This window comes from Dermochelys coriacea, chromosome 5 (assembly GCF_009764565.3).
Source record: "Dermochelys coriacea isolate rDerCor1 chromosome 5, rDerCor1.pri.v4, whole genome shotgun sequence".
Lineage (NCBI taxonomy): Eukaryota > Metazoa > Chordata > Testudines > Dermochelyidae > Dermochelys > Dermochelys coriacea.
Genome location: NC_050072.1, coordinates 78,674,601 through 78,689,236, shown reverse-complemented (window position 1 = coordinate 78,689,236; position 14,636 = coordinate 78,674,601). Strand labels below are relative to the sequence as shown.

Below are 14,636 nucleotides of genomic sequence, written 5' to 3'. Positions count from 1 at the left end.
CTCCCTGGAATAATTCCACTGACCTCTCTGGAATTACTCCAGTTTTACACCTATATAACTGAAATCAGAATGTGGCCTTCTGGAATCACAGCTTACCTGAATTTTTTAATTATATTAAATGAGAAAGAGAATTAGCTTGTACTTCTGCAGCTACAGTATACTGGCTTTATAGTGTTGCTAGTGTTAAAAACAAACAAGGAAATTTGTTTTGAGCAGGCAGCAGACATGACTTAAATAAAATAATAATCATTTGTACTTTTTGCCTTCTATTAGCTGCTACTCTGAAACCTGTCATTAGAGCAGTGTTTCCCAAACTTGGGATGCCACTTCTTCAGGGAAATCCCTGGCGGGCCGGGCCGGTTTATTTACCTGCTGCATCCGCAGGTTCGGCCCATCGTGGCTCCCACTGGCTGCGGTTCGCCGCTGCAGGCCAATGGGGGCTGCAGGAAGTGGCGCGGGGTAAACCGCGGCCAGTGGGAGCCGCGATCGGCCGAACCTGTGGATGCAGCAGATAAATAAACCGGCCTGGCCCGCCAGGGGCTTTCCCTGAAGAAGCGGCATCCCAAGTTTGGGAAACACTGCATTAGAGAATCTCAAAACAATTATATTTTTTAAAAATTTCATTAAAAGAACTTTGTCTAGGTTTTGAAGCCAAACACTAGAAAGTTAGGAAATGGTTGAATTCATATTGCCCATGCTTTCTTAATTCAGCCCTTTGTGCATATGCAGAAAGATACAGTCTTAATTAAACATCACATGCTATTTTTCCACAGGACCCCTGCCTCATTCAGTGCACAAGCAGGCAAGTACTCAGGGAATAGGGCCACTATTCAGAAATGTTTCTCCTCATCCTTCAAGTAGTAGCCCCTGCCTCATTTACTGCACCCAATCCAGTATTTCTGCAGCAATGAATGCAAAATGATTCACTTCCTTATTGTCTTTATTAGTGTCCTCACTATAATATCTGAACACCTTACAAGCATTAATTAATTTATTTCCACTACAAAATAAAAGGGGAGTATAACTCATTTTACAAATGGGAAAACTGAGACAAAGAGATAAAGAAAAGGAGTACTTGTGGCACCTTAGAGACTAACACATTTATTAGAGCATAAGCTTTCGTGAGCTACAGCTCACTTCATCAGATGCATCCGATGAAGTGAGCTGTAGCTCACGAAAGCTTATGCTCTAATAAATTTGTTAGTCTCTAAGGTGCCACAAGTACTCCTTTTCTTTTTGCGAATACAGACTAACACGGCTGCTACTCTGAAAAGAGATAAAGGAATCACTGTCAGACACAGCTCAGAACATCAGGACTCCCAATCTTCTGCTCATATCTCCAGACCTACACTTAACCACTGCAGAGGTACTGGGCACCCACTGACTTCAGGTGCATGCTCAGCAACACTTCTATATATTAGGCTCCAAATGGCTCAACCTGGGCACTCAGAAAACGAAGGACACACAATTAGCCACCTGCCAAAATTCTGGCTTAAGTTACTTGTTCAGCATCACATAGGGAGACTGTAAGAGAGGCATGGATAGAACTGAGCAGTCCCATGTGATATTTGCCTGTCTTAACCACGCCTTCTCTTCCTACAGCCTCCCGTCTTACAATCCAAACACTTTCTAATTTAGAGGACAAATGAGGCAAGGATCCTACATAAGAACAGCCATACTGAGTCAGACCACTGGTCCATCTGGCCCAGTATCCTGTCTTCCAACAGTGGCCAATGCCAGATGCTTCAGAGGAAATGAACAGAACAGGTAATTATCAAGTGATCCATCCCCTGTCGTCCATCCCAGTTTCTGACAAACAGAGGCTAGGGACATTTCAGAGCATGGTTTTGCATGCCTGCCCATCCTGGCTACTAGCCATTAATGGATCTATCTTCCATGAACTTATCTAGTTCCTTTTTTAACTCTGTTATAGTCTTGGCCTTCACAACATCCTCTGGCAGAGTTCCACAGGTTGACTATGCATTGTCTGAGGAAATACTTCTGTTTGTTTGTTTTAAACCTGCTGCCTATTAATTTCATTTTGTGACCCTTAGCGCTTGTGTTATGAGAAGGAGTAAATAACTCTTCCTTATTTACTTTCTCCACACCAGTCATGATTTTATAGACCTCTATCATATCCCCCCATTAGTCGTCTCTTTTCCAAGCTGAAAATCCTCAGTCTTATTAATCTCTCCTCGTATGGAAGCTGTTCCATATCCCTAATCATTTTTGTTGCCCTTTTCTGTACCTTTTCCTATTCCAATATATCTTTTTTGAGATAGGGTGACCAGATCTGCATACAGTATTCAAGATGTGGGCATACTATGGATTTATATAGAGGCAATATGATATTTATTATCTATCCCCTTCCTAACGATTCCCAACATTCTGTTAGCTTTTTTGATCACCGTTGCACATTGAGTGACTATTTTCAGAGAACTCTCCACAATGACTCCAAGATCTCTTTCTTGAGTGGTAACAGCTTATTTGGACCTTATCCTTTTATATATATTGTTGGGCTATGTTTTCCAATGTGCATTACTTTGCATTTATCAACACTGAATTTCATCTGCCACTTTGTTGCCCAGTCACCCAGTTTTGAGAGATCCTTTTGTAGCTCTTCACAGTCTGCCTGGGACTTAACTATCTTGAGTAGCTTTGTATCATCTGAGAATTCTGCCACCTCACTGTGTATCCCTTTTCCCAGATAATTTATGAATATTTTGAACAGCACTGGTCCCACTACAGACCCCTGGGGGACACCACTATTTACCCTTCTCCATTCTGAAAACTGACCATTTATTTCTACTCCTTGTTTCTATCTTTTAACTAGTTACTGATCCATGAGAGGACCATCCTTTTTATCCCATGACAGCTTATAATTTTGTCCACCACCCAACCCTGACTCATTATACAAGCATTGTGCATCCTATGCACTGAAAGAGGCACATTAAAGACTTTATCGCAATGTATACACACAATGGGTATGAATTATGGGCCCACAGGCTTAATTCTGGCATTTCCTATCTTTCCAGTATTTGACTTTGTAACCTAAATGACAATACTTTAAAAATTCTGTATGTGATTTCCTAGTTTTTTTAAAAAAAAGAAAAAGGTAAAAAAAAATCCAACTGTAACAGTTCCACGTATAAAATTTGTTCCCTTAATCTTAGCATGAATTGAAATATAGGACTAACTATGTTAGCTGGCAGCAAAAGGCCATTCCCCCGGGGGCGGGGTGGAATGGGTTGCTGAAGTGACTTGCTGAGTCTGGGACGGGAGCCTGGCCTGGCCCTCTCTCTTCCCTTGTTCCAGGAAGTGCGGGAACTTCTTACCCACCTAGCACCTCCAGAGGGAAAGATTGCTGGGGGAGCCCAGTGCAGTTCTATCTTAATTTATCTAGGGTACTTACACGATCCCCATTACTGTAGTATATCTGAGTATCTGACAATCTTCAATGCATTTATCCTCACAACACTCCTATGAGGAAGAGGAATGCTATATCTCTGTTTTACAAATGGGGAACAGAGAGAGAGGCTGAGAGCCAGATTTAAAAAAAAAGAGTTCAGGCACCTAAAGATGCAGATAGATGTTCAGTGGCCTAACCTACTTAGGCACTATTGAAAATCCCACTAGATGCCTATCTACACGTTTAGGCACCTAAATGCCTTTGTAAATCTAGACATAAGAGATTTGACCAAGATCACAAAGGAAATCTGTGGTAGAGCAGGAAACTGAATGAGGTCCACAAAGTACCAGGCTGTTGCTCTAACTATGGACCACTGATAACTCTTTCCAACTTCTTCCTGCGGAGACTGTCTTGCTTCCAGGGATCTCAGTGCAGCATGTGCTGCCGCTGCTGCAAGGGCCTGGCCTTTCATTACAATGTTCATATTCGGTTATTATTTTGACATGCTGCCAAAATTTTGCTGACAACGCAACAGAAAGAAAATAGCAATTTTCAAAAGTTTATACATCAGCCAATATTGAATGGAATTTCATGGGCCAAAGAAGGACTTTGTTCATGAGACATATTTCATGGACCAAAGAAAGATCTCAGTGCCTTGTTTCTGCTGAATTTCAATGATCCAAACTGCAAACAATGAAAGTGTTAGAGCTTCTCAAGACAGTATTGCAAGAGTCATTTCTAATGGAAAGTGTTAGACAACTAAGTGTTAGGTCTCTATCAGCTCCCCACATTAGAAACAGATGTTGCTATTAGCACCCTTTATAATGAGTAAATCAGTACACTGGTCAGGTTTTCTCCATTTTACTAATGGGTAAACTGAGGCAGAAAGCCTTCTTTAAAATCAGTCAGAGACAGCATTAGGAATTCCTTGCTCCTAGTTAATCCACTAAACAGTGCTGTTATTTTTCCTTGAGCAGCAGGTAATGGAAGCAACAAGGTAACATTTTTACAATCTTTTTTACACCACAGCTGCAATTTGAGGAAGGATGGAGGAAATAATGAATTTATTTCTATTTAGTCATTTATCTAAAGAAAATATTTTTTGTCTTGGCGTATAAACAAGCTGTGACATTTCACCAGCCTGAAAAGCTCAGCTTCACCTTCTGTCACCAAAGCATGTGTTATTTCACAGAAACACATATTGTTGCATCCTATTTCTTAATATATTTTTGTGGCTCATAGAACATTTACACAAGCTCACCTTTTTTCTGTTTCATCCTCATCCTTAGAAACTATGGTTTCTGCCTTAACTTTCTTAAATTACATTTGGGGGTCTTTTTGTGGAAGGAAGGGCAAACATATTTCCATTACAAATACTTCCATATCAAATTTTGGTATATGACCTATTAATGTCAAATATAATTGCCATAAAGAAGTGTCTTAAACAGCAGCATAGCTAAATATCATATTTTTGAAAAAAATTCCAGCGCTAAGAATATGGGACACTTTAATAACAGAGAATTTGACTGACAACAAAAAAAAAAGTCAGCTCTCTATAATGTGGGTCTCTTTCCTGATATATACAAAAAGATAAACATTTCTATAAAATGAGATAAATACAGGTTCTTTCAGTATAGTTGAAGTCACTGCTTTAGTCAAGACCATGTGTTTATGTTCCCTCATAAATAGTGATATAACTGCCCTTTTTGAAACTGCTGCATAATTGTACTCCAGGTTCTAAACTTTTATGCAAAAAAAGTCTCTAGCCCTTATGGTTTTAAAGAAAAATTTCCATACAGGAACCAAATGTACACTGATGCAGTTTTCAAAGGCTACAGGGAGCATGACGCAATAATACTAAGTTCTTGTCTACACTGCTGCATAATTGTACTCCAGGTTCTAAACTTTTATGTAAAAAAGTCTCTAGCCCTTATGGTTTTGAAGAAAAATTTCCATGCAGGAACCAAATGTACACTGATGCAGTTTTCAAAGGCTACAGGGAGCATGACGCAATAATACCAAGTTCTTGTCTACACTACCCCTTTATAGTGCTGCAACTTTCTCGCTCAGGAGCGTGAAAAAATACCCCCCTGAGCGCTGCAAGTTTCCCAGCGCTGGTAGCTACTCCCCTAATGGAAGTGGGTTTTTTTTATAGAGCTGGGAGAGCTGGTGCCGCGACTACACGGCAGTGCTTTAATGTTGCTAGTGAAGACATGCCCTAAGAGAGGTGTCAAACATTCCCATTCTCAGCTTCATGGGGTGTTAACTCACGAGTCTAAATGATAATGTAAGCAACCACACGAGTACCAACTACTGCAATGCCGATAATTTTAGTAGAAACCTCAAACTATCAGTAACATGCTTATCCACCCCTGTTGGATGCAGTGGCAGAGCCTGGAATGGTATACTGTGGGGCAGTTGCTGAATTCATGACCTTTCACTCCAAACTTATTTTTGCATTGGCCTAAAACAGGAAAGAAGAAAGAGCTACCCAAAGCCTCTCCTGCATCATGGGTACCAAAACCCATCTCTCATGCCCCCTTGGATGCCAAAAACCTCAACAGCTGTCACAGTTTACAATACCTCCTCCACACCCAAAGCTTTATTTAATAAGTAATACCAACTATTTTTTTTAATTTACCTGATTTCGCCACAGACTTTTTTTAGTTCCCCCCACCAAAGAATCCCATAATCCAGAAACCACTACTACTCTAGTGCTTTGCTGAACAAGGACACGTGTGTTTAAGTGCTTTGCTGTATCACAGCCAAAATGCACACCAACGGTGCAGTGCTCAAGCATGGTTGTCTAACTTAGATGCATGTTCAAAAGTGAACTGCAGGTGAACAGGTTTCAGAGTAGCAACCGTGTTAGTCTCTATTTGCAAAAAGAAAAGCAGTACTTGTGGCACCTTAGAGACTAACAAATTTATTAGAGCATAAGCTTTCGTGAGCTACAGCTCACTTCATCGGATGCAGGTGAACAGAAGCCCTTGTCTCAGTTCATACTCCCTGGTAAATGGTTAGGGGAGACCTCCTAGCACTACTAAGGTCCACAGAAGTGGTTTGGAGAAGAGAAACACCATGGGAGCTTGGAGGATGGTTTAAAGGGGCCCCTAGAGTAAGAGGAGCCACTGATTTTAAATGAAATGATCAGAGAGGTAGATAGACTGCAGGTCAATTTATCCACAAATTGAGTACAACATGGGAAATCACAGTATAAATTTCAATATACTATTTGCTAATATGCCAAGACCCTCAGGAACTACTTCTCGGTGGTGAATTGGTAGTTCATTATTTATGCCTATGTAATCTTTGATTTATTGTAATGAGAGTACCAGTTTCAAGGTGCCAATTTTGATATGAAAAGGTATCTGCATGGAATTAAACTGACACCACCAATACTTTTCACAATGGCTACTGAACGTTTATGAGACAACTACTACTTTTGGTCACAATGGACAAAAGCCAGATTTATACTGATGACCTACAGATATAAGGTTTAGTAGTCTCATACTAATCCTTGAGATGGTCACACCCCTGAAGATCTTATTTTCAAGAATCTTTTCATTAAAATTATTTGTAAACAGAGCCATCTTGCTTCCAGAAATTAATAAACAACATCAACAAATTAGCAAAAGTACAACTTGATAGACTAACATTAAATAAACAGAAGCATATGCACAGCCTCTTATCCTATAATTAAGGCTCCGTGTTTGTCACATTCATCACAGAAGTCACAGATTCTGAGACTTCTGCAGTGGCCGGTGCACCTGGTCCAGAGGCCACCTGAGCAGCTTGGGCAGCTGGTGGGCCAGGTGCACCGGCCGCTGCTGGAGCAGTCTTGGGCCCCCCAATCTCGCCCCCCAGCAGCAGGAGTTTGGGTGTGGGAGGGGGCGCTTAGGGCTGGGATGTGGGGCAGTGCTTATCTGGTAGGAGCTCCCTGGAAGGGTGACTGGAACTCCCCTCCCTCAGCTCCTAGCTCCATGTGCTGCCTCCGCCGCCGCAGTTCCCATTGGCCGCGTTCCCAGCCAATGGGAGCTGCAGAACTGGGACTCAGGATGGAGACGAGGCAGCACATGGAGCTAGGGTCGCCGCTTCCCTGGAGCCGGGTAGGGAGCCTGCCCCAGCTCCACCAGCACCCTCCTGGGTCACACCCTCCACCCCAGCACCCGCAGCGTCACCATGGACCATGCCCCCCCCAGCACCCATGGCACTCCCAGGGCCACCCTTCCAAACCCCCTCTCCCCAAGTTTTAGTCAGGGGTATTTTAGTAAAAGTCATGGACAGGTCACAGGCCATGAACTTTTGTTTACTGCCTGCTACCTGTCCATGATTTTTAGTAAAAACACCCGCAACTAAAATGTACCCTTATCTATAATATATGAACTGCTCCAAAGATACAGTATAAACTCATTTGTTTTTTTACTAGTGATTGTAAAATGCATTTACATCTCATTTTAAATCTATTTTATGTCAAGATAAACCAAATAATGGTGTTAAACATGCATCCATTTCTTGATCATTCCTTTTTGTAACAAAGGAACAGTTTTTGCCCATGTCCTAGCAACAAGCACAAATATTATATTGTATCCAGTGCTCAAAACATGAATTTCCAAAATGATGTTAGTACTCAGCTTAATTGAAGAATATGCTTTAAGAACAATATCTGAATGTACAATAGCAGCAATAATAGCATTTGATTAAAGTTAGTCTAAATGTATTTAGAACAACAATTTTTCCCCCTTTATATAGATAAAGAGAAAAGGCCAACAGTCTAGCACGCACAAGAAAACATGCGGGGGGGAGGGGAAATATTAATAAAGGAACAGTTTAGAATAACCTATTTACATCTTAAAATTAAATATAGAAAAATACAAAACGCTGTTAAAAGCACAATAGTGTTGTTTACAAAACTATTTTGAACACAAATTTGGTGCATTTACGTACTTCTTAAACTGTTCTTTAAAAAACAAGAATAAGACTTTTGCATAGCAAAGGATGATCTCCATACTAACCAACCTATGAAAGTTGAAATGCATATCAGCTATTTTCGGTAACTATAGCTTCTTTATATTGTATATCACTGGTAACTTTATACTTGAAGATGAAACAAGACAGATAAACAGCTGATGGAATTTCTACCAGACTATTTATGTGCCCGTTTCTCCCCACCAGCAAAGAACTCTTCTGTGACACCTGGATAAATAATGTATCCTATTTTAATAGTGATAACAGTCCTGTTGTTGCAGGATTATTTCCTTGTGTTTTTAGTGATGCACCTGCTCCATGTGAACCATCCCTCACCCCTTTGACAAAGAAATACCTCATATCTGGCAAAATACCAACACCACCACTACCCGGCTCCAAGCTCCCTTTACTATGTCAGTCTACTTGTTTTCACACTTCATTCAAGCTACAACACTTCTCAAATACTTTTTGACATATTTTTCATCTTGACAGTGAAAATGATTATTTCATACTGTGTTAAATACTTAAGTATTCTGGATTATATACAGCAAAGAGTTGACAACTCTGGTTCATTATAAAGACTTTATTAAAATAACTACATGCAAGCAAGCCTCTATTTCAGGTCAGAGTAAAAATCAAAGGGCTAGATTATGCTTAGCGCTAACGCAGTCATAGAGAGAACCAAGGTTCTTCCCTCCCTGTATGCTACCATGTTAGTGCCTCCTGAATCACTGCTCCTGATGCTCAGTGAATCACCCAAAATGTTCCTTCCTCTGGAGCAAGTGGGGGGATGGGCAGAAAACTGAGCCATGGCTCCACTACACCCACCTAATACTGACCAGAAGATCTGTTTAGAAGCATGAGGGGGTATGCTGCATCTCATAAAAGTGTGTTGCAAATTAGTTCTCCTCAAAGCACACAAAAGGAACCACAGCAAGCACTGTCCCACTAAAAGGCGTCTCTCTCAAGCACACTGCCTCCCACTGGTCCACTTGATGAGGTGCACCTACATACCACTCCTTACACCAGAGGTGGGCAAACGAAAGCCCGCGGGCCACGTCCAGCCCACAGGACTGTCCTGCCCGGCCCTTGAGCTCCTGACTGGGGAGGCTAGGCCCCGGCCCAGGAATCTAGCCAGCCCCCAGCCCCTCCCGTCCTGACCCCCCTCCCCCGCAGCCAGCGCTCTGGCCCGCTGCTCCTGCCGGGTAGCGCGGCAGCAAGTTCCTGCCGCTCCGAGTAGCATGGTAAGGGGGCATGGTACGGGGGTTGGATAAGGGGCAGGAGGTTTCGGGGGGGCAGTCAGGGAACAGGGGGCAGTTGAATGTAGCAGGGCGATCAGGGGAATGGGAGCAGGTGGGGTTGGATAGGGGGTGGGGTCTCAGGAGGCGGTTAGGGGACAAGGAGCGGGGGGATTGGGGGAGGCTGGGGGTTCTGAGGGGGCAGGCAGTGGGTGGGAACTGGGATGGGGCAGATAGGGGGTGGGGCCGGGCTGTTTGGGGAGGCACAGCCTTCCTTACCCGGCCCTCCATAGTTTTGCAACCCTGATGCGGCCCTCTGTGCAAAAAGTTTGCCCACCCCTGCCTTACACAGAGCTTTCTGTACCTTAAAGGCAAAATGTAGCCCAAAAGAAGCTAGGTCATACTCTTGAGATTTTTCCCCATTTCAGGAGAATCACTAATATCAAACAGCAGACTCTGTTGTACAATTATTTCAAATAAGAGCATTACCTAACATCTAACTTACTTACCACAAACCCACTCATTTAAGGCGGCATCTAGCAGGATATTCTCTGTGAGGGTCGCTCAGCTTTGGATCTCGCCCTCCACCATTCCCTCATTCTGAACAGTTAGACTTTATAAACCTTCAAGGGCATGCTGCAAGGCACATCTGCTTTCCCTAGCTCAAAGAGGCGGGGAAGATTTACATGGCAATTCATAAAGATCTGAAATATGTTTTTAGTTGCTGGGTTATGACTGAGTTAATGATTGGGCAAAGAGGAGTAGCCTGTTTGTATAGCTCTATTACAAATGGCATTTTTCTAACTAAAAAGCCTAATAATGAAAAAAAATATTTTCTCTATATATTGGGTTAAATACTGCTCAGTGCTCAACCTATTTACTCAAGTAGTCCTACTGACTTGACTTAGATCCTATAAAGGTTTGCTACTGGACCTCGTGCCATTGGACTGACCAGAGAAATAGACGTTTGAAGGATCATGCCTAACTGCACCAAGTGGAATTATTTTTATTTTGCAATTGGAGGATCTGATCCTGCTCCCATTGACTTCAAAGGAAGCCAGAGACAGTACCTGCCAACCCTAATGTTTAAAAATCATGAGTCAGGCCCTTCAAAAATCATAGCTTAAAAATCATGAGATTTTAAAGACTAATAAAATGTGGGTTGTTTTTATTTGACTTCTGCTTTTTTGGAATCTTTTTGGATCTGTAAAAGCAGCAAAGAGTCCTATGGCACCTTATAGGCTAACAGATGTACTGGAGCATAAGCTTTCGTGGGTGGGATCATATTTCCAAGCTTTTCTCTTTAACCATAAGGCTAGAAACTTAGGGCTTTTTACATGTGGGGTAATATGCACTACAAGGGTGTGATTTCTGATTTCTACAGTGCACTAATGTGATGCACATTAACTGATCTATGTATACCCATATAGTGCACATTACCTGCCTCTGTTGTCAAGTCCTAGCTCTCTATTTAAAAAATAAACAAATAAATAAATAAAGCTCACAATCAATTGTCTCCATGTGCTGAAGCTTCAAGTCAAACATCAAATATGAGCTGGCAACACTGAAATCAAGCCTTAGTATATTTCAGAGCTAATTTATACGCTAAGAGCCTGACCATGCAGCCGTTACTCATCCAAGTTGTTTTTACTGGTATAAGGACTCCCATTGCTATCAGCTTGGGAAAACAGTTTGCAAATTTCAACCCTGTGTTATTAGAATAGCCTTGGATTAATTTAACTGTAATCTAAGATGCAGTCCTTCTATCAGACAGACCTGTAGTTACTGTTCTTAGAACTAAATAAATGCAGTTTCTACTCATATTTCATTATGGTATAAAAACAGCAAACTTTTCTTAAATTTTTTCTTTTAACTATCAATATGTACCAGTAAAATATGTACAGTGTTTAAAACCATTTTCCCATAAGGGATGTCTGGACTAAGAACAGAACACAAATAAATTTCAATTGGCTTCAAATTTCATAGAAAATGACTTTTACAATGGCACTTTGGTGAACTGACACTGCGTATATGCTTTAGCTCTAATTACATCCCTCAGAAAAAACCCTAATTTCATCTGGAAAACACAACCCTGGGCTGGCTCCACTTTATAGGGGAGAGAAGAGGCTCTTTATTTCTGCTATCAGAGGGGTAGCCGTGTTAGTCTGGATCTGTAAAAGCGGCAAAGAGTCCTGTGGCACCTTATAGACTAACAGACGTACTGGAGCTTAAGCTTTCGGGGGTGAAATGCATCTGAAGAAGTGGGTAGTGGGTATTCACCCACGAAAGCTTACGCTCCAGTACGTCTGTTAGTCTATAAGGTGCCACAGGACTCTTTGCCGCTTTATTTCTGCTGTCATTCTCTTTCTTTACAGAGCTGAGTGCTATTCTTCCTTGATTGATACCTGTCAATCATATGCTGATAAGAAGTACAGGGCTCTGTTTCTTGTTTTAAGAGGGAAACAGGAGCATTTCTCCTTTTTCACCAGTTATTCACAGGCAAGCTAAAATGCCACAGGAACAGACTATTATATTTCAGGATTTAGTTCAAGGAACACTGAAAATTGTCAACAATAGTTATTTCTGAAACCCATTTCTTCTCCGCAAGCAGAGTTCAGCAAAGAATGCTAGCATTTCCTGTGGAAATTGTGTGGCTGCCAGTAACGTCCTCCTAATTTTTCTTCTCCCTTTTCATTGTTTTGTTTTGTATTTAAAACAAACACAGCCTGGCATTTCGACAACAGCCACAATAACCCCTTACCTCACTTACCACCTGCAGATGAAAGTCATCAGGAGAGGAAAGCAAAGGAGCCACATTTCAGCAAGCAGCAAAACCAAAGCACACTGTAACCCAGCAAGAGAGGTGGCTGAGGATGTCCAAGTCCTGAATGCTGGATTTCGGGAGGGTAGCAGGCACTTCCCACACTATTCTATTGTGTATTGGTTTCACCCCGCCCTCCACCTCTCCCTGTATGTGATGCTGCCTTTATTCCGTGCCCGTTTTCCACGAAGTGGCTCGTTGAAAGGAAGACACAATAAGCGGCAATACTAGACAGGATGCCAGCCAAGGGGGTGGGGGAGGAACATCGGTGCCCCATAAGGTAGCGGTGGAAGCTGCTGCCTCTTGTGTGTCAACCATCTCCCTGCTAAAACAACCCCTTGGCTGCAGCGTTACTGTAGAGACACCGGGTCTGTCCTAACCCCTGCCCGGCGAGGCGCTGCTCCCCCGGAGACAAACAGCGCCGTGCCCTGCCTGGGCTGCCAGAGGGGATGCGATGCCCGCAATCCGCCTCTCCGTGCACCGCGGCGAGGAAAGGGGGGTGGGGCCCCCGTAACGCAAACTTGGAGCCGCAGCCTCCGCTGCCCCCTCCCCCGGGGCTCTGGCTGGCCCAGGCTCGCGGGAACTTTCGCTCACTCACCCCGGGGCTCTGCCGGCCAAAGTGCTGCTGCTCGGTGGGGCCGGGCTCGCGCCGCTCCTGCCGCCGCTCGGACTCCGGCAGAACGCGGCCCGCGCGAGCTCGGGGACGCTGCCGCCCGCTGCTTGCGTCACAGTCACGCCGCGGCCATTCCCCACGCCGGGAACTCGGGGGGCCGGGGGGAGCCGCCACGTGATGAGCAGGCGAGGCGCCGCCGGGCGGGAAGAAGGGGAAGGGGAAGGGGGGGGGGGGGGAGTCAGGCAGGGCGGAGACGCGTGAGGCTGCCCGCCGCGAGCTCCCCGCCCGCTCCCCTGCCGCCCGCAGCCCCGCCAGCTGCCCGTCTCCGCCCTCGCCTCCCGCTAGCTTCCCCACGCGCACGCTGGTGCTTCTTGCACTTTCTCCTTCACCCCCCCCCTCCCCGGGACAGAGACCCCGGGGGCAGCTCGGGGCGCCCCGTTCCTACTCCGTCCCCGCCGCCGGGGCCCTGCGGCTCCGCTGCCCCTGGGCACGGAGGAGTGGGGCAGAAACCGGACAAAGCCAGGACGGGGTGCCGGGCGTTGTATCCTTCACACGCAGCGGGAATCGCGCCCGCCCGGGCTGCTGGGGGGAGATTGCCGGGGTGAACTGCTGCGGGGGGGGGGGTGTTTTCCTAGGGCTCGATGCCCCTCTCCTCAGGTGGGTCAACGATCGCTCCTTAAGAGGGGTCAGCTCGGGTGAGGGCTGAGCAGAAACGCGGCCTTCTTCGGACCATGCCGCCTGGCGAGAGCCCTCCCGCACGGAAAGAACGGGAGAGGCCGGGCGCGTGCCCTGGTTGTGGTGGGATCCCCTCGGGGGGTTCTGCTGTCGCGCCACGCGCCACTCCAGAAGCGGGTCCTTTTTAAACCCCCACCATGTGCTAAACGTAGCAATACAGGGCGCAGAGTTGTAATGTGCTGGCAATAGCAGGCACAATTTGTAATAGATGTCTAAAAAGCTATCTTTAAGGTGAAAACACGCACCCGTGGTATAACGTATTAATCACATGGCATCATAGTGCACTAAAAATACCTGAAAATATTGGGTTTAATTCGTTCACATCTGTTTAAAATAAAACCTTGGTTTTTGGCTTAGTATAAAACCTGGAAAGCACACATCATGCTTTCCTTCCAGTAGATACAGATGGAGTTGGTGGCACCCTTGCAATGTATGGAACACGTTTCCATTAGACTCATTTTAACTCCCTGTTAGAAAACCTTATTTTATTTCACGTTATTGAGGGTTAGCGCAGTTACAAGCTGTGCTTTTGCTTCCGAATATATAGTATATTTGTCAAACGTGGGCCAGGTGGTCACTCTACTTAAACATTCCATTAATTGTTTGTTATAAGATTCTCAAGTGGAAACTTACTAAGCTAAACCATTGTGATTTCAGTGTGATGTAAGAGGAAAACACTACCCATACGCTAAGTGATCGTTTGGCTGCAGTGAAAGTTCCTTGAAATGCATTTTCCCCCCTTTTTCATAACTTAATTTTATTCTCTTCTGCCATGTTTTCTCAGAAGTGTCTGGGGATTTATTTTTTTTAATCCCTATTCACACACATTTTCCAGCCTGTCTTTTAAACTAA

General features: G+C 44.2%; 1 protein-coding gene and 1 pseudogene across 5 annotated transcripts in view; both read right to left on the bottom strand.

Moving 5' to 3' along the window:
* Window positions 1–3,893, bottom strand: part of LOC119856294 — a 28,144-nt pseudogene extending 24,251 nt beyond the window's left edge.
* The window catches only part of LOC119856274 (synuclein alpha interacting protein), a 104,755-nt gene extending 91,376 nt beyond the window's left edge, over window positions 1–13,379 (bottom strand). For 2 of the 5 annotated variants that reach the window (XM_038403632.2, XM_043514963.1), the window contains exon 1: window positions 12,386–12,587. The gene's annotated coding sequence lies outside the window, so the exon portion shown is untranslated. Of the gene's footprint in view, window positions 1–12,376; window positions 12,619–13,034 lie in introns of those variants that run through there. The other 3 variants (XM_038403630.2, XM_038403633.2, XM_038403631.2) reach the window with 3 other exon arrangements.
* Between the last annotated feature and the right edge of the window lie 1,257 nt (window positions 13,380–14,636).